This window comes from Acomys russatus, chromosome 22, assembly GCF_903995435.1.
Source record: "Acomys russatus chromosome 22, mAcoRus1.1, whole genome shotgun sequence".
Lineage (NCBI taxonomy): Eukaryota > Metazoa > Chordata > Mammalia > Rodentia > Muridae > Acomys > Acomys russatus.
The window spans coordinates 59653669-59674285 of NC_067158.1; the positions used below are offsets into that span (position 1 = coordinate 59653669).

At 38.5% G+C, this 20617-nt stretch overlaps 1 protein-coding gene across 1 annotated transcript in view; it reads left to right on the forward strand.

Annotated features, from left to right (window-relative positions):
* The window catches only part of Gabrb1 (gamma-aminobutyric acid type A receptor subunit beta1), a 444703-nt gene that overhangs the window by 315224 nt on the left and 108862 nt on the right, over positions 1-20617 (forward strand). The window lies entirely within an intron of this gene.

Consider the following 20617-nt stretch of genomic DNA (forward strand, 5'->3'; position numbering starts at 1 on the left):
CCAAGACCAGATGTCTACACCAGGAATCACTTCAAACATTCTAACTCTGTATTCTTTAGTTCCAGAGCAAACAACACACATATACAACCTAGACATTGTCTTCTTCAGAAGCCAACAACCCTATTGTAATAGGCCCTGAGAAAAGGAATTTAGCTGAAGCATCACACAAGACTTCAAAATACCAATTATGAGTTGTTTCAGAGATCTTAAAGAGTATACAAATAAATACTTTAATAAAGACTAAAAACATAACAGTTGAATGAAATAGTGACAATAATTCAAGACATGAAAGTAGAATTTAACAAAATAAATAGAATTTCTAAAGAAAAATCAACTTAAATAAAACTGGAATTGAAAAACTAATGTTGTCAGAGGCAGTCCCCAGTCCTACACACACACACACACACACACACACACACACAAATATATATAGATATAGATAGATAGATAGATAGATAGATAGATAGATAGATAGAGAGAATGAGCTGTCCATTGGCTACATCTGAACAGGGGCTCTAGCTTCTCTGCTTGCAATGCCCTTGGTTGGTGTATCAGTTTGTGCAGCTCCCCAATGCTGGTTCAGATCCACCAGCCTTGATGGTCTCCTTGTGGAGCTCCTGACCCCTCTGGGTCTTTCCATCCCCCCAACTCTTCCATACAATGCTTAGCACTTCACTCAGGTCCAACTGTGAGTCCCAGTATCTGTCCCAATCTCTCTCTGGGTGGAATTTCTCAGGGGACATCTATGTTGGGCTGACATCCACTTATAAGTGAGAATATACCATGCATGTCTTTCTGGGTCTGGGTTACTTCACTCAGGATAATCTTTTCTAGTTCCATCCATTTGCCTGCAAATTTCAAGATTTCCTTGTTTTTGATAGCTGAATAGAATTCCATTGTGTAAATATACCACAGTTTCTTTATCCATTCTTCAGTTGAGGAACATCTAGGTTGTTTCCACATTCCTGCTATTGTGAATTAAGCTGCTATGACATAATTGAGCAAATTTTCTAGTTGTATGGTCAAACATCTTTCAGGTATATGCCCAGGAGTGGTATATCTGGGTCTTGAGGTAGCACTATTGCCAATTTTCTGAGAAAGTGCCAGATTGATTTCCAACATGGTTTTACAAGTTTGCACTCCCACCAGCAATGGAGGAGTGTTCTCCTTTCTCCACATCCTTGCCAGTATGTGTTGTCTCTTAAATTTTTGATCTTAGCCATTCTGATAGTTATAAGATGGAATCTCTGGTGCCCATGATTTGATCACTGCCCCTTGGAGGGGTGGCCCTTCAGACATACAAAAGGAAGAGGATGCAGGCTATCCTGATGAGACATGATAGGCTGAGGTTAGATGGTAGGGGAGGAAGTCTTCCCCACCAGAGGTCTAGGAGAGGGGAATAAGGCAGAAGAGGAAGGGAGTGTGAGAATGAGAAGATAAAAATGAGGGGATAACAATCAGGATATAATATGAATAATTATACTTTTTTTTAAAAAAATGAAAACAGGAAAAAGAAAAGAAAAACTGAGGTTTTCAATCAAAAACCTCAGAGATAAAGCTCACCAACAGATTAAGATACATGGGAGAAAGAAATTTGGGCCTTGAAGACAAAGTAGAAGTAATAAACAGTTCAGTCAAAAAATACTAAATTAAAAAATTCACGCACAAAGCATCCAGAAAATCTTTGACACTATGAGAAAACCAAATCTATTTATAGTAATGAGGAATGAGAAGAAACCCAGGTCAAAGGTACAGAAATAGCCTTAACAAAATCATAGAAGAAAAATCCTACAATTTAAAGAAAAGGCACAAAAGGAATACAGAACACCAAATAGGACCAGAAGATAAACTCACCACAACACAGAATAATCAAAACATCAGATATACAGAACAAAAAAACAATAAAAGCTGTTAAAGAAAAAGACCAACTTATAAAGGCAAGACCACTAAAATAACACCTGATGTTTCAATGGAAACTCTGACCCAAAGCAACTAGATGGATATTCTACAAATATGGTCCACAGATGCAAGCCTAAACTACTATACCTAGCAAAATTATCAGTCACAGTCTATGAGAGGAAAGATATTTCACAATAAAAACAACATAAGCAATCTCTGTCCACTATATAGCTCTACTGAAAGCACTTAAAGGAAAACTTCTGTCAGAAGAGAAGGTTACCTACATAGTAAAGGGGACAAAGGAAATAAATAATCCCTGAACAGTGAGTCAAACACTTGGGGAAAACCTACACAACAACAAAATAGGAGATATCAATAAGGAGTACTTTAATAACTCTCAATGTGATTGATGGTTTCAATTTCACAATAAAAAATACACAGATTAAGGACTGGAATAGAAAACAATCCCATCCTTCTGCTGCATCCAAAAAAAAAAAAAAAAAACCTATCTCACCATCAGGGACCTCAGATTGTTAATTATTATAGCCACTGTCAAATCAGTGTGGAGGGTCCTCAAAATGCTGAAAAACAGTCTACCCAAAGACCCAGTTATACCACTCTTGGAAATATATCTAAAGGACTTCATCTTACTGGATAGTTGCTTATTCATGGCCATTGCTGCCCTATTTGTAAGAGCCAGGAATTAGAAACATCTAAAATGTTCATCAGCTGTTAAACAGATAGTGAAAATTCCAATCCATTCCACCATTCCAATCTCCTACTAAGCCTGGAATCTCTCAACATTTAGAAACTGAACCACAAATGCAGTCACTAGATTGCTTAACCATTCTGTCCAATTTTGGGGAGCCCATTCCAAGATATTATTGGCCCCAATTGAACCTGAAGAAACCTTAAGAGAACAATGCCCCATTCTCTCAAAGCAGGGGAACCTGAAGAAACCTTAAGAGAACAATGCCCCATTCTCTCAAAGCAGGGGGCAAGTTGAATAGGTTCTGTTTGCTCACTTGATATATAAATGCTTATTCTCATTGGGAGGTGGTCATAGTCATTATTGGTCTTATACAGACAATAAATTAGGGGAAATGCAAGAATGTCTCTCTTTGCCCTTATTTTGCATACATAGGCAAGGAGATGGGAGCTGAAAGGAAAGAAAGAGAGATTTAGAAACAAAAAGGGAGGATAGAACAAAAACTAGATGATCGAACCTACTCTTTAACTCAAGGCTTTAATTGTTACTTATAATGAAGGTCATGTCTAAGTCATGGCTATAGAATTTAGTATATTGATACAAAACATGAGCATGTCAAAAACTTGGCAGATTTTAACACAACAATATATATCCTAAGTCTAACAGATAGATATGACTCTATTAATATATGTGGTATATTAGTTGAATAAGGTCTTCAAAAGCCTCAGAGACACACAGAATATGGCATTTAAAGTTGTTCTTACAATCCTAAATTTCTTTGACAACTAGACAAGTTAACTCCTGACAATACCCAGCCAACCTCAAAGAAGATGATGGGCTTCAAAGAACCTCCTTATGGAGACGGCTTCAAAGGTGGCAAACCAACCATGGGGCAAAATGTCCTCGTTCCTGCCACAAACAGTATCTGCCTAAAAATGGGCAACTTAGATGCAGGCAGAGTCGACGGCCTTACTCTGCCAAGTCAGGGTAAGCAAGTCCTCAATAGTTCATGCCCTGCAAACAAGCCTGGCAGAGATATTAAGCCAGAAAAGCTGAAGAAGAGGCTCAAACATTATAAAGTGTATTGGGTGACTGGTTAGGCAGTAAACTGTCTTAAGTCAATTTGTACATTTTGGAAGCTGCTAACCCACACTGGTTCACTCAGGAATCTAAGTTTTAGTCCTTCTCAAGTCTCTGAGGGGCATTGAAGACAAGATAGTATAGTTTTACAACCAAGCTTAGTTGATTAGGGGACAAGTTCATCTTAGATTAAGTTAAAGAAGTTAAGCTATTACAATTGAAATAGGATAGATATTGAATTTCATTCAGAAATTTAGACCCAACAAGACAGGAAAGACACTTACTTCAAATGGTACTAATGCAGATGGCTAAGTCACTATGAATGTAACATGTATAGAACTCATTATTCTCATGATTGTCACATGGTTCTCCCTGCTGCATGTAGTTTGTTTTATACATGTGTAATAAAATAAAAGTATTAATAAAAATGTGGTACATTTACATAATAGAACATTATTCAGCTGTTAAAAATAAAATTTTCAGATAAATGAATGGACCTAGAAGCAATCACCCAAAGTGAATTAATGGAAACTCCAATAGACAAATATCACATGTTTTCTCTAAAATGTGGCTCTTATCCCTTAAGCTTTAGGTATGTGTGCTTCAACCAGAATAACCACAGCATATAGACAGCTGCTAAGGGACATTGGTAAGAGAAGAGGATAAATATAAGGAAAAGGAAACACAATATAGTGGAGGGGAACAGAATCTTCAAAAAAATGGGAAAATAGAACATAATGTTATAAAAAGATAAAAGGGAAACTAGAATAGGAATATTAAATTGTGAGGTAGAGTAGAGGGGAGGGTAAAGGAGGGACTATGGGAAGGGCTTTTTGAAAAGCCACATATGGAAACCTGCCAGAGTAAATGCTTCCTCAAATATGCATATTATGAAAGGAATTTAAATGGAGTTATCATATAATCAGAGAGAACATGCCCTGCCTAGACATCTCATATCATCAAGTAAAATTTCCAGTGCCAGAAATGAGTTAAATCTTGTCAAATCATTGGCTAAAAGGGTCTCATACACCACAAACACACACACACACACACACACACACACACACACACACACACACACAATCTCAGGCTATTGCCAAGGCTATTGTTTGCTCTCCACACCTGATGTCAAGGCCCTTTTGCTGAGGACAACACTTACTTCTGCCATTGAACATAGATAAATTGAGTCTGTGAACAACTAGAAGGTTAATCTTACTGACTACTGTTCTAGAAGGTACATTGGACACTACTGGAAGAGAAAAGCAATCATCAATATCACCCAAATGTTAAACTCTGAAACCTACAACAGAGACATGTCTACAGGGTATACTGGGACACTAGTGTCACAAATATTATGGGAGTAATGAACCAATTTTTGCTTGGATCTAGTACTTATTCTATGAGATAGGACTCATATCTGACCCTAGTAAAGTGGCCAAAACCCTGAGACTGTAAGAACCATACATGAGCTCGAGGGGAAAACCTACTGCTATTTTTCTGCTAAAGGAACTAGGCAATTAAATGCATTTAGTGGCATACTGCTGTCAAGTCAGTGTCTTTCCCAATCCTCATCAGAAAAGCTTCTTGCAATAGATAGGAACTAACATAGAGACTGACAACTGGACAGTGCTCAGAGAGTGAGAAACTTTTGAGCACTTCATTCTAATTGAAATGTCTTTATCAAACCCCCTCCCTCCAGGCTAATGAATCTATGTAGAAGTTGAGGCACAAAGAATTTAAGAGTCAAAGGTGGTAGATGACACCAAGGAAGCAATTTCTTCCAAAAAAAAAATAATATGATGCATGTATGAACTCCGAGACTGCCACATCAAACACAAGACCTGCACAAGCTCAAAATAGATTTTTTTAAATCCCTTTATGGAGAGAAGGAAATGAACATAAAATCTTACCACTAGCCAAGAAGCCATTGGAAAGTAATACTTGTAGGGAAAGAGAAAGTTTTCTTCAATGGAGTGTAGGTGGAGATGTCTCCAGGGCTAAGGAGTAGTTGGCCAACAGAAAAGAAACTTCATGCTTTGGTTTTGCTTTTTGTAGTTTTGTTTTGCTGTTTTTGTTTTGTTTTGTTTTACTTATTTTTGTTTGTTCTGATCATTGTTTTTTAGGTTTTGTTTTATGTTGAGTTTTTTGAGAGAGAGAGAGAGAGAGAGAGAGAGAGAGAGAGAGAGAGAGAGAGAGAGAGAGAGAGAGAGTTTGACATTCATTGGATAGGAAAATGGGGAGGATGTTGGAGGAGCTGAAGGAGGGGAGAGAATATAATCAAAATATATTTTAATATAAAAAGAACTTTAAAAATAAACAAACTAAGAATAAAACTAGGAAATTATACACTAAACAGACAAGGGTGCCATGTTTGGTTGTTTAAGACCATATAAGACAGGTAAGAACCACTGCTAGACAAAATAAACAAAAAGCAATTAAGTGTCTGGGCCCTTAGCCTGGTCCCCATTGAAAACTTGCTTTGTTTTGTCATAAAAGGTTAGACTACAGACAAGAGTTATTCCACACCTAGGAGGGGCTTTTCTCTATGCCTATTAAAAACTGATAGAGCTCAAGATGAAGGCACAAATGACAAAGACAAGAAAGAATTATTTATGAAGAAAAGCATAAGAAAACTCACTAACTTCATTTTTTCTTAGTTGAGTTAAAAATCACTAATTATGAAAGTAACTCAGTGAAGAAATACATTTATTAGCTTTCCAGTGGCTTGCTAAAGGAAATACCCCGACACATGGGTCATGATAACAGCTGTTGAGGGTACTTTGTAGAAACCCTAAAGATTGTGTTTGTGAAAGCAAAGGGCCCTTTGATTCTTTACTAGTACGTATGCTTGCATGGTGGACAATACAGATAGGGTAAGAGGAGGTGGGAAGATAGCTCAGTCATTAAAATGCCTACTATGTAAGTATAAGAACCTGAGTTTGGTCTCCAAAATTCAAGTTAAAAAGTTTCACACTGTGGTATCTCCTTATAGCCCCCATGTTAAGAAAGTATATATAAGTGGGTCTCTGGGGTTTACTGGGTAGCAAGCAGCCAGTCATCCTGCCCTGCTGGGTAAGTTCTAGGCCAAATGAAAGACTCTTTCTCAAAAGAAGAAAGTTAGACAACATCTGAGAAATAAGACCCTAGATTGATTTCTAGATTCCATATATACATGCCTGCATTTGCACACATACCAAATACATATGCACCCACACAAATTTATACGCATAAGCACTCAAATATCTGCCTACACAAATGCACACTCACAACGCCTCACACATGAGATAAAAAGCTTGGCACTTCTGCCTTCATATTGTGTCTGTCCTCTTTGTCACCTCAGTCGTTGAGTCATACCATTCTCAGATCAGTATATAGCTGTCAATCATTTCAGAAACGGCTGTCCAATGCTGTAATACAAGATTAGCTTGGTCTATTGCCCACAGAAGGAAATATGTATGTGTTCCCGTCAATGCCAGCAATGAAAGTCCTTCAGTCTTGTCAAGTTCCAGATGCAAGATGATAATGCAGAGCTACAAATTAACAGTTGCCAAAGGGAGTGATCACATATTGACAACCAAGCAAAGCCAAGGGGTTTCTGCACAGCAAGAAAAGCATCTTTCAAAATTGTGCCATGACCCATGAACAACTACCAAATTTTAGCCTTCTGTAGAAAAACCATTTAAGCACCCTCCCCCTGGTTAAGTGAATACACTGGTCACCTCTAGGTAGTCCTGGCTTAGCGTTTAGCTTGGCTAGCTGGAGTTGCTACCCCAATAAAAAAGTCTTGCCTTTCATGTTCATCATATATAGCAATGTCTCCTTTCAGCTACCTCTATATCCTAAGGCCAGTCCAAATATTACCACTGATAGTTATTTTTTAAGCAAAACTAGAAATAATGGCAGCATGAATGAATGGTTGGGTATTTTTAACTGTTGTGTCCATATTTACATATCCCTGACTCCTGGAAGGTCCTCTTACCTTTCTATACTTGTCATTCGTCAGATAAAAGATGCTCCCAAATTACTGCTGATTAAATAAATGATAAAATTGTGATAAGCTTCAGAGTTTAAGTATACTTCCCTGCTATGGTAGAAATCTTACTGGTCCAAATGCTCTCTCCTCAGTCTCATCTGGGCTAAATGAAACATCCAGAAAGGCCACTGCTCTAGAGTCCAGCTTGCCTGAATCTGGACATATTACCACGACACACTCTGAGCTTGTAGCATTTCTACATCTACATCAGGTGTCACTGCCCTTGGCTTTGATGTGACAATAATACATTAAGACTAATACAAGTAGGAAACTGAACAATTCACTTATGATAGTCAGAACATTGCTTTTCCCTGGGCTGTCATGTCCCAGTTCCCAATGCCTAAGAGTATATTTTCTGATACAGTGAAGGAGACTCTACAGATGGGCCCAATGGAAGCTCGGGAGTCTTTAAAGAGAACAGACTATCAGCAGCTGGGGAGACATGAGAAGGGAAGTGGAGTTGGCAGAAATATGATTCAAAGGTTGAAGAAAGGCTTCACAAGGCGATGTTTGCAAATAGCCCCTGGAAGATGGAAAGGACAAGAAAACTGAGTATCCCCCACCGTGTCAAAGAAGTTATGCTTTAAGGGCTTTTTTCTTTAATTTTTAATTTTTTTATTTTTTATAATTTATTCACATTACATCCCAACTGTTACTCCCTCGCTCATATACTCCCATTCCCATCCTCCCTCCCCCTTCCACCCTATTGACCTTCCCTATGCCTCTAACAAGGTAGGGGCACCCTCCCACCATATGACCAAGCCTCATCTGGATACCCTGCATCCCTGTCTTCTGTGTGCCTGCAAGGCCATCCCACCAAAGGGAAGCAATAAAACCACGGGCACCAGAGTTCATGTCAGAGGCAGTCCCTGATCCCCTGACCCCTCCACATGGAGAATGAGATGTCCATCGGCTACATCTAAACAGGGGGTTAGGTTCCTGCATGCATTGTCCTTGGTTGGTGCATCAGTTTGTGCAGGCCCCACTGGGTCCAGAGCCACTGGCTTTAATGATCTCCTTGTGTAGCTCCTGACCCCTCCAGGAACTTCTATCCCCCAGCTTTTCCATATGACTCCAGCTGCAAGTCAGGACTTCTTTTTAAAATTAGTGGAAATTCCCTGGAATCTATAAAGGTGACCTTAACAAGAACTTCTAGTAATAGGGGACAGAGACCCTAAACTGGTCATCTTTTGTAACCAGGCAAGGCTTTCAGCTTGCAAGAAACATTGGGGTAATGGCGTAGAACTTGTGGGAGTGGCCAACCAGTAGCTGGTCCAACTTGAGACCCATACCACAAGAGAGATCCCATGCCAGACACTGCCTGGATGGCAGTAACCAGACAGGCTGGACAGCCCAGAGACTAGAGATAGAACCAAATATGCTTGACCAAAAAATAAAATAAATAAAGTGTTTGTACATGTTTAGGAGGGATGGTATGGAGTGTGTGTGTGTGTGTGTGTGTGTGTGTGTGTGTACAGACAAAACAGTGCCACGATACATGTGTGGAGGCCAGAAGACAAGTTTGGAAAGCTGGCTCTCTCCTTACACCATGATTTCCAGGAATTAAACTTGATGTTCAGGCTTGTACAATAAGCAGCCTTAACAGCCCTGATTTCATGATGGGCCTCCAGAACTTTAAAATAAATTTGTGTAGTCTTAAGCCACTATATGGCTATTTTTCATGGTTACAGTCTACAATGCTCAGTACAGTGCCTGCCATGTACCATCCTAGCCGTATGATACTACCTAAGCCACAATGACCCCATAGGTCTAGGAAGTAACAGTGCGTTAAACCTACGATCTCCTAGCTGTGTGAGTTTGATATCTTCCCCCAGGTTGCTGAAGCTTCCCAAAGGACTTGTGTGGTTTCTCCATCTCCAGTATGGAAACAGAAAAGTCCTACTCAAGATGAGTTGGCTTAATGAAGAACAACTGTCTCAGTAGATAACAGTTACAGGAGGCAGCCCCATTAATGCTGTCACAATATAGAATTCAGTCCCAACAAGAATAAAGTGTCCATGCACAGTTTAGTATATATGATCCTGTGCTCCCAAGTGAACATTTGCTGTTTGTTAGTCCTAGATTAGGTGAACAGAGAAAAATATGTTATCACAGTAAGGCAAAAAAATCTTGAAATTTGATACAAGATGTGAGTATGAGTGAATATTTTAGGCTTTTTAAGCATTGACCCACTTGGTTCCCACATGTAAGTTTCCTAAAAGCTCACACATAGTAAAACAGGCATCTTTTTTGTTTCCTTATCAGTCATGCCTCGTGTCAATGGGATTTCATCTTCAAAAACCCATGCACTTGCTACACAGTCTAACTCCCTAGCACCCAGTCAAAGTTAGAGTGGCCAATGTAGAAGCACACATTCTAGGGTGAGAGGGGAATGCCTGTGTGCTTATTAGCCATGACACAGGCTATCCTGTCATCGTTTCATATCAGTTTCCTTGCGTGGTACACCTAACAAGGATCAATGATGTTTATGAGAGGCCAAACAAGCCAGGGGCCATTCTGCAAACACTTCGCTGAGTGGGACTGATAGCAATCTTATCATTGCCCCTCACAAACCTCACACTCAAGTGTACCTGGAGTTCAAGCCACTTATGGGCCGACACTCCCTGGGTAGAGTTTTGTCAGCATCGAGAACCATGCCAGTCTCAGAAATTAGAGATGATTTGCAGTTCCAGTGGTGCCTAAGGTCGAGGGCTGTGCAGCTTAAACCTTAATGAATAGGAGGAGCAGCAGCAGCATTCCTGCTCCTGGGACCACAGTTATAACAGCACACTGCAGTTTCTGATCTAACCTTCAAAATGTCAATAAATTAGATTATAATGTAAGCTGTTCTAAATGACTTTGAAAGAACAGATGAATGATCTGCTTTCATGCAGCCACCTCTGGGAAATCTGTCTTTAGAACATCTAGTTAATGGCTTTGCCTGTAGCTGGTGCTTCCCTCTTGTTCTTTGATTCACAATCTGCCAATAATAGTATTTCCACACACAGAGAGAGGATAAATACCTTCAGTGTGGAACATTAGAAACAGAATGTTTAAAAGAAATGATTCAACTTTGAAGCCCTTAATCAATCTAGTTTTGTGATCTTTGATACCTTTAATTCTACAAAATGTTCATATGATCATCTTGCTTAATTCAGAGTCAGTGCATTGTGGGGGGGGGGTGACTTAACTATAGCGGTGCATCATTGCTTCCAGCTATCATATTAGACAAGGAAGACGAATGGAAACACAGAGATATCATTCCTAGAGGATGTTTGCTGGTGCCTCTCACCCAAAGATACAAGAGCGAGTTAGTTCTGCCTGGGGACATCTCTCTTTTTGTTGATGGTCTTGGGGAGCTCTGCTGAGCAATTTTTCCCCATGCCAATTACTCATACACTCAGTTCACTTAAACATGAGGGTTATGACATCGAGAAATACCAAATTCTCAGCATCGAACTCCAGCTATCTCCTTGCCTCCAGACTAAACCCTAGATATGTGAGCTATGTCAGATTCCTGTCTCAGTACCAGTATTCTCTCTCTTCAAGAAGGTCTTGATAAGTATTCATGGACCATAATAGTATTTTTGTGGCTTTCTTCCAGCTACTACTAAATAATTTGAAGAAAGTCTCCACCTAGTCAAAGTTGGGCTCCTGAAACCCTCTGGGACTTTGAAATTTACAAGACAGACAACACAAGATGGATGCGTTCTGTGTCAGGAAACCCCAGCAGCTACATTTCCTGAAAGTCCATGGGTTGTTTTTCTTGATTAATTTATTAATAGTTTCTTTTTTAAAATTTTTTATTAATTTATTCTTGTTACATCTCAATGTTTATCCCATCCCTTGTATCCTCCCATTCTTCCCCCTCCCCCCATTTTCCCCTTATTCCCCTCCCCTTTGACTGTTCCTCGGGGGGATTTCCTCCCCCTGTATATGCTCATAGGGTATCAAGTCTCTTCTTGGCAACCTGCTGTCCTTCCCCTGAGTGCCACCAGGTCTCCCCATCCAGGGGACATGGTCAAATGTGAGGCACCAGAGTACATGAGAAAATCATATCCCACTCTCCACTCAACTGTGGAGAATGTTCTGACCATTGGCTAGATCTGGGTAAGGGTTTAAAGTTTACCGCCTATATTGTCCTTGGCTGGTGCCTTAGTTTGAGCAGGACTCCTGGGCCCAAATCTGCCTATCATAATGTTCTACTTGTAGGTTTCTAGGACCCTCTGGATCCTTCTACTTTGCTATTCTCCCATGCTTCTCTCATCTAGAGTCCCAATAGGATGTCCTCCCCTCTGTCCTAGTTTCCTGGTAAGTGAAGGCTTTCGTGGGACATGCTCCTTGGGCTAGTATGCAGATATAAGTGAGTATATACCATTTGAGTCTTTCTGCTTCTGGGTTAATTCACTCATTATGATCATTTCTAGCTCAATCCATTTATCCACAAATTTCAGGAATTTTTGTTTTTAATAGCTGAGTAGTATTCCATAGTGTATATGTACCACAGTTTCTTTATCCATTCTTCTACTGATGGATACTTAGGCTGTTTCCATGTTCTGACTATTATGAATAAGGCTGCTATGAACATGGTTGAGCAAATTTTCTTGTTGTGTGCTGGAGCATCTTCTGGGTATATTCCAAGGAGTGGAATAGCTGGATCTTGAGGAAGCCCTATTCCCATTTTTCTGAGATAGCACCAGATAGATTTCCAAAGTGGCTGTACTAGTTTGCATTTCCCCCAGCAATGAAGGAGTGTTCCTCTCTCCTCACATCCTCGCCAGCATGTGGTGTCACTTGAATTTTTGATCTTAGCCATTCTGATGGGTGTAAGATGGAATCTCAAAGTTGTTTTGATTTGCATTTCTCTGATGACTAAGAAGGTTGAGCATTTCTTTAAGCCATTTGATATTCCTCTGTTGAGAATTCTCTGTTTAGTTCCAAGCCCCATTTCTCAATTGGGTTATTTGGTTTGGTTGTGTTTAATTTCTTGAGTTCTTTATATATTTTGGATATGAGACCTTTGTCAGATGTAGGGTTGGTGAAGATCTTTTCCCAGTCTGTAGGCTGTTGCTTTGTTCTCTTGACAGTGTCTCCTGCCTTACAGAAGTTTCTCAGCCTCATGAGGTCCCATTTGTCAATGGTTGACATTAAGGCCTGGGCCGTTGGTGTTCTGTTCAGGAAGTTGTCTCCTGTGCCAATATGTTCCAGGCTCTTCCCCACTTTTTCCTCTAAGTGACTTAGTGTCTCTGGTTTTATGTTGAGGTCTTTGATCCACTTGGATTTGAGTTTTGTGCAAGGTAACAAATATGGATCCAGTTGCATTTTTTTTACACATAGACCTCCAGTTAGACCAGCACCATTTGTTGAAGATGCTATCTTTTTCCCATTGAATGGATTTGGCTTCTTTGTCAAAAATCAAGTGACCATATGTGTGTGGATTCATATCTGGGTCTTCGATTCGATTCCACTGATCAACCAGCCTGTTGCTGTGCCATTACCAGGCTGTTTTAATTACTATTGCTTTATAGTACAGTTTGAAATCAGGTATGGAGATTCCTCTGGAGCACCTTTTATTGTACAAGATTGTTTCAGCTATTCTGGGTTTTTTGTTTTTCCATATGAAGTTCAGAATTGAACTTTCAATGTCTTTAAAAAATTGTGTAGGTATTTTGATAGGGATTGCATTCAATCTGTAGATTGCTCTTGGTAGGATGGCCATTTTTACTATGTTAATTCACCCGATCCATGGGCAAGGAAGATCATTCCATCTTCTCAGGTCATCTTCAATCTCTTTCTTCAGAGTCTTGAAATTTTTTTCAAACAAGTCCTTCACTTGCTTAGTTAGAGTAACTCCTAGATATTTTATATTGCTTGTGGCTAGTGTGAAGGGTGTGGTTTTCCTAATTTCTTCCTCTGCAAGCTTGTCATTTGTGTATAGGAAGGCTACAGACTTTTTTGAGTTAATTTTGTATCCAGCTAATTTGCTGAAGGTGTTTATCAGCTGTAGGAGTTCTCTGGTGGAATTTTGAGGGTCACTTATGTACACTATCATATCATCTGCAAATAGAAATAATTTGACTTCCTCCTTTCCCATTGGATACCCTTGATCTCCTTTTGGTGTCTTATTGCTCTGGCTAGAACTTCGAGTACTATATTGAAGAGATATAAGGAGAGTGGGCAGCCTTGCCTTGTTTCCGATTTTAGAGGAATTTCCTTGAATATCTCACCATTTACTTTGATTTTGGCTATTGGCTTGCTGTATATAGCCTTTATTATGTTGAGGAAAGTGCCTTGTATCCCCGATCTCTCTAAAACTTTAAACATGAATGGGTGTTGGATTTTATCAAATGCTTTCTCTGCATCTAAAGAGATGATCATGTGGGTTTTTATTTTCAGTTTGTTTATATGGTGGATTACATTGAAAAATTTGTTTATTTATTATGTATACAGTGTACATCAGATCACATTATAGATGGTTGTGAGCCACCATGTGGTTGCTGGGAATTGAACTCAGAACCTCTGGAAGAGCCATCAGTGCTCTTAACCTCTGAGCCATCTCTCCAGTGCCCAATAGTTTCTATTTTATATCACAACGGGATATGTGAGAAGAAGAAGCCAAGGGACCCAAGCAGTAATAGCACAAATCACAGAGTGTGGGTCAAGCCTTGGTCAGTGTGGATTCCGGTAATGAAATAAATTTTATGTCTTACAGGTATAAATGAATAAATTAATCATAACAAATTGAAACCATAAATTCAGTTACTTTTTGCAAAATTTGGAATTTTCATCATCAGTCCTGAAAACATGCATATAAGTAACATTATACAGTCTGAGCAGGTTGTAGTTATGTATTTAAGAGCATATATACAGACATGAGTGTAGCAACAATTAGTGAAAAAGTGAACCATGGATATTTATTTATTTATTTATTTATTTATTTATTTATTTATTCACTTTACATCCTAATCATAGCCCTTCCGCCTCTTCTCCTTCTCCCATGCTCCCTCCTTCTTCTCCCTAATTCCCTTTCCCTATCCCTCAGAAAAGCAGAGCCCCCACCCTCAACTCACCCTAGAACATCAAGTTACATCAGGACTGAGCACATCTTCTTCCTCAGTGGCCTAGCAAAGCAGCCCAGCCAGGGGGAAGTGATCAAAAAGTAGGCAACTGAGTCCATGTCAGAGACAGCCCCTGCTCCCCTTTCTGAGGGACCCACATGATGAAGACCAAGCTGCCCACCAGGTACATATGTGTAGGGGCTTAGGTCCAGTCCATGCATGGTCCTTGGTTGGTGCTTCAGTCTTCACAATCCCCCATGGGCCGGGGTTAACTGGAAGCCATGGATTTTAAAGGGTGCAAGGAGGGGCATATGGAGGGGTTAGAGGGAGGAAAGGAAGGTAAATTATGCAATCATATTAAATTTCAAAAACTAAAATAATTTTAAAACACAACAAAATAAATTGGTATTAAGGGAGAGAGATTAAGGATCCAAACCTTCATCATATATTGTCCTTGCTTTCAAATGTGTGTTCTCCTTAAATATATATGTATACATATACATATATATATCTTAATCACATTAAGATTATGAAGTGATTTAATACAAACTTATACTGTATAGGTTGGGGTTTCCTATGAGATTTCATTTTATTAAAGGTTTCATCAGAGGAAAAATGTTCAAAAGCACTCTGTCACAGATGTTCTTAGCCTCAACGATGGTAGTGTTGAACAGTTGACAGTTGGTGTTCTGGAAGACTCTCTTGTCACTGTGGGATGCTTAGCAGCAACTCTGGCCTCCATTAAGCTCGATTCTAGTATCAAAGTCCAGTGTCAATGTAATAATCAATAATGTCTGAAGACATTGCCAAATGTCCCTGGTGGAACAAAGACCTTCCTGAGAAGAGATGTCACTTCTGAGTTCTGGGGAATAGGAAGAATATGGGGAATTCCCAGTGCATGCTCATGGGTGCAGATCTTCAGTCTTTTATCATAAGTCAAAGTCTCCAGCAGACAGGGTGACTTTAACACATGTTTTAGTATAGATTGTGCAACTTAACTCAAGGTATTAAAATGATATTCATTCTGCAATAGTTGTGTTGTAAAACTGTATGTTCAGAAAACTAAAGATAGCATGCCATATTGATAATGATGAGTTTAAATTAAATAACCCGTATGGTCATGGAAGCAGGAAGAATGCTGAAATATAATAAAATCCCTTATGTGGTAAATCTGAATTAAATTGGCTCATGTTCTGGGTAAGAAGGCTCCAAGTGTCCAGATGAACTTTCACCTTCCTAAGGAGAGCCAAGAAGAATTAGCAAAGGACTAGGGATTAACTAACATTGGCTTGTAGAAAGCACCTATAGTCCTAGAACAACTTACTTCGCTATCAATAATGTACACTCTGATGTATATGTTCATTAAAACAGACAGGATATTTTTGCTTAGGAAGTGACTTTACATGAATACAATATAGTTTTATTGATGTTGCCTATAGTATCTCATTTTGTATTTTTTTTTTCAGAGGATCCACATTTTATATGTATGTACAGTTTGTCTAAACTATGCACCACAATGAATTTTGGATCAGTAATCACCCCACATATTATGGTGGCCCCCTAATATTATAACAAGACAGAAACCTTCTACGCCTAGTGGTAACCCTGTGTTTACATCATAGCACACCATCACAGTGAGTTTCTCACTGTTTTATAGACATGCAGCTATAAACAAGCCTACTCTGCTGATGGTCATGAAAGTGCAGTCATTACATGGCTGTGCTCTTTGTTTGTGCACTTATAATACTACCCGTTATCACTTTAAAAGAGTCTCCTTTAACTTAAAAATGTAAGTTTACTGTAAAACAAAATATGTTACATTGCTGGTGGTTTTATGTAGTTTGTGCTTCTCACCCTCTCAGCTACACCAAGGGGTTATCCCAATAAATAAACCTACACTACCCAGCTTTGTGGAATCATGTTCTATAATGTTCGTGCATCATAAACAATGGAATTTCCAGAATGTGCCATAATGTTAAATGAGACACACCCGTATGTTATGTGTGCATATATATGTAAATGAATATGTAATGTTGGAATACATATCTGTGCTTTATGTTATAATAGCTAATTATACACTGAGATATATATCCATATCTAGTACCCTATTGTACCACATGTAGCATACATGTGTGTGTACTGTTGTGTTATAGTAAATCCAGAACATCTTCATTTACAAAACTAAACAATAGGAAGCAACATAAATGCCCACCTGTGGAAGATTAAGAAAGCATCAAAAAAGTAGGCAACAAAGTCCGTATCAGAGATGAGGTGGTGTGAGTGGGTAGAGGAGCTCTCCTTTTCTGAGGAATAGGGGAGAAAGGGAGGGGGAGAAGGGAAGGAGGATGGGACTAGGAGGAGATTAAAAAGAAGGAGGTTATGATCAGGATGTAAAGTGAATAAATTTAAAAATAAAAAAGAAGGTAAATTATGTCATTTCCACACAAATGAATTGTTAAGAGTAAAGTCACTTTTTCTTAAGACAGACTTATTATTTACTAATATAGAAACTTTGTGATATGAACTACTGTAGCAGAGACTTCCCCTTGCTAAAACAATTTGCAAAGAAATGTCCATATACAGTCATTTCTCCGGTTTACTTTCCATTGTTGTGATAAAGACTATAACCATGAGTTATTAAGCAACCCAACTCAATGGCATAAACTCAGGTAGTGCAGGAACATGGAGTCAGGAGAGCAGAGAAGCAGAACCTGAAGCAGAAAAGATGGACGCAATCAACTCTGCACTGCTCCCTGTGGTTTGTTCAGCTTGCTTTTTTATACAACCCAGGACTACCTGCCCAGCAGTCACACCACCCTTAGTGAGCCAGACACCCGCCATATTAGTCACTAGTCAAGAAAATGTCACAAAGACTTGCCCACAGGCAAATTGGATGAAGGCATTTTCTCAGTTGAGCTTCCCTCTTCACAGATGACTTTAGCTTGTGTCACATTGACAAAAATGAAAAAAATGGAAAACACTAACCAGCACATATCTACAAAGGTATAACATAAAAGAAACTTACAGTTAAATCTGTCTTTCAAACTTACACTTTATATAGGCCTGTGTCTTTAAGAAAGTATTTTCCAAAGTGATATCACGTGACTATGAAGAGTAAAGTAGCCGTTTGATTTTGATTTACTCTCAGACTCTATATTCCAGGAAAACAGCCCAACAGAAAATCAAGGGATGATGGAAGTCCAGGTAGGACATCTAGAGTTGGGGTCCTAGAATTTACCACCAATTCCTAAGGTCACTGGAGCCTGTAAGTGTGCTTAAGCTTGGACTCCAGGACACTGTTTCCTCACTCAGTACACAAAACCTTTTAAGTGTGAATGGGTCAGGGTTTGGGAAATTAATCTGACAGTCCAAGTAGGGTCTGTGAGACACCATAAGGCATAAAAGGCTGGTTTTGTTGCTGCTGTTGTATTGGGTGGCATTGGGGGAGGGGGTAGGAATGGGTGATATTTGTTGCATAGTAAAACTTCCTTCCTCCCATTCAAAATTCAGCAGATACTGATGTAGACATTGTTAAGATGTTAGAGACTATGAGAAGTGGCATGACACATAACAGCTGTAAGAGCAACTTATATATAAGGGATATCTGTTAAGTACAGAATACAGAATACTGGAAGAATAATTACACACACAGTAGATCTTTTCTATCCACACAGTAGTCCTGGTTAGTAGGTTCATTGATTTATGAGGTCACTAAGCCTAATGGAGCTTATTTAGCTACCCCAAGCTCACAGCATTAGTGAGCTAACACTAAGAGTCAACCAAAACTACAAAGTTTGTGACAGCTTTACTGTGATGTCTTTGTCATGTAACTATTGTGTATGATTAATTAATTACATTAATAATGAATATAATGGAATGCTGGCAAACTAAATTCAACAACGTACTAAATGAACCCTTCACTAGGAACAAGTAGCATTTATTTCAAGAATAAGAAAGTTGTTGAACATATAGAAATTGAAATGTAAGATAAGCCCACAGTAGGATGAAGGACAAAACCTATATGATCTTCATAAAAGATGCAGGAAAAGCTCAATACATTTTCATAATAAAGACTTTCAAAATCTAGGCATAACAAAAAGCTAGCCATAATCAATAAATGTTGAACTCAAAGTAAAAGGTACATATTTTATAACATCAAATTATAATACAATTTTATAATAAACAAAAGTGAGTAGGACCAGAGAACCCAGATATAAAGGCATATCTACACTCAACTGATCATCAACAAAGACACCAACAACAAATAGAAAAGATGATCTCTTCAACAAATTTTGTTTTAAATACTGTACATCTACATTCAAAATGCTCCAGAAAATTTGATATCTACCTCACAACATATAAAATCAACCAAAGATCATCAAAGAATCAAACATAAAAAGTAAAGTGCCAACAAATCACAAGGGGAAATCTTGGCACGAGGCTTGGTAAGAACTTAGTAGCCATGAAACAGAAGTCCTGGACAACAAAAGCAAAATCAGACAGTTGGGATTAGAGCAAACTAAAAATTTTTATATATCAAGGAAAATAACCAGCTTGTAATGTATGTAATCTGTGTATTTCTTAAATGGTTAATGCCCAAAACGTACAAGGAGCAATCCCAACAAAAGTATAAGTATCTCTATTGTAAACAGAACAAAGACTCCAAATTTAAAAAAATTTTTTTGAGTCAACAGACATGAGCAGAAGTGCCCAGTAATTCTAAGAGTAATTAAATCAAAACTACAAAGAAGTAGCATTAAACACATGTGGAGCTACTATTAAAGAGAAAAAGAAAAGTAAATGATTACCCATTGTTTGTCTTACTGTATGACACAATTGTGTTCTTCCTGCTCAATGTTTCCTTGGTCAGCTACTGGCCTTTTATGTTTCCATATGAATTTTAGAATTACTTCTTCTATTTTTGTAAAACATAAAACAAAATTATTGCCTAAAAGAGTAAGCTTAATTGCATGCATATTTTACTACAATAAATTTTTTCAAAATGATATCATTGGCGTTTTGGCAGTTATTAGCATTGATCTGAGAGAATACTTTGTCATACATTTTGAGGACACTAATTCTGACAGAAGAGCATCGTTCATCTCTCCACTTATTTGTCTTTTCAACTTTCCTTCATGAAGGTTTTACCATTTTCAGCATACGGGTCTGTCTCCTCCCTGGCTAACTCAAATCCTAAGTATATTGTTGTTGCTTCAGTAAATGGGATTGCTTTTCAGAGATTTCTGGGTTGGTGTATTATACAAATAACAGTGCTTGTTTTCCAAATACTTGTCGTATCCTATCAGTTCACATGGTCCAGATGCCAGTTCCGATAGCTCTTTTTTATGAACTCTTCACTGCTTTCTATCTATACAATCAGGAAGTCTACAACAGACATAATGTCATTGATTCCCTTCTGATTTGAGGCCAGGACTGCAATTCTATATTCAATAGAAGTAAAAAAATATATATATTGGAATCTTTGCTTTGTTCCAGACCTTAGACGTAGAGATTTTGATTTCTCTGAATCTGCTGAAATAATCATGTGGGCTTCCTCATGGTACTATGGTGCAGTATGTTAACTAACCTTATCTTTGACTTCTCTCTCACTGACTTCAGAATATATCTTAGTGTTAGATTGTACTGGTTAAGTATTTTTTAAACATTTACACATTAGTATAATTATATTATATTCCATACTACACCATCTAATTCTTTTAATGGGCTGTTAAATTGGTTTAACACGGGAGTTATATTAAATATTCATGAGGAATACTGCCCTAAATTTTCTTTTCTTCTCTATTGCCTTTGAGTGGTTTAGCAGTTGAGGGGTGAATA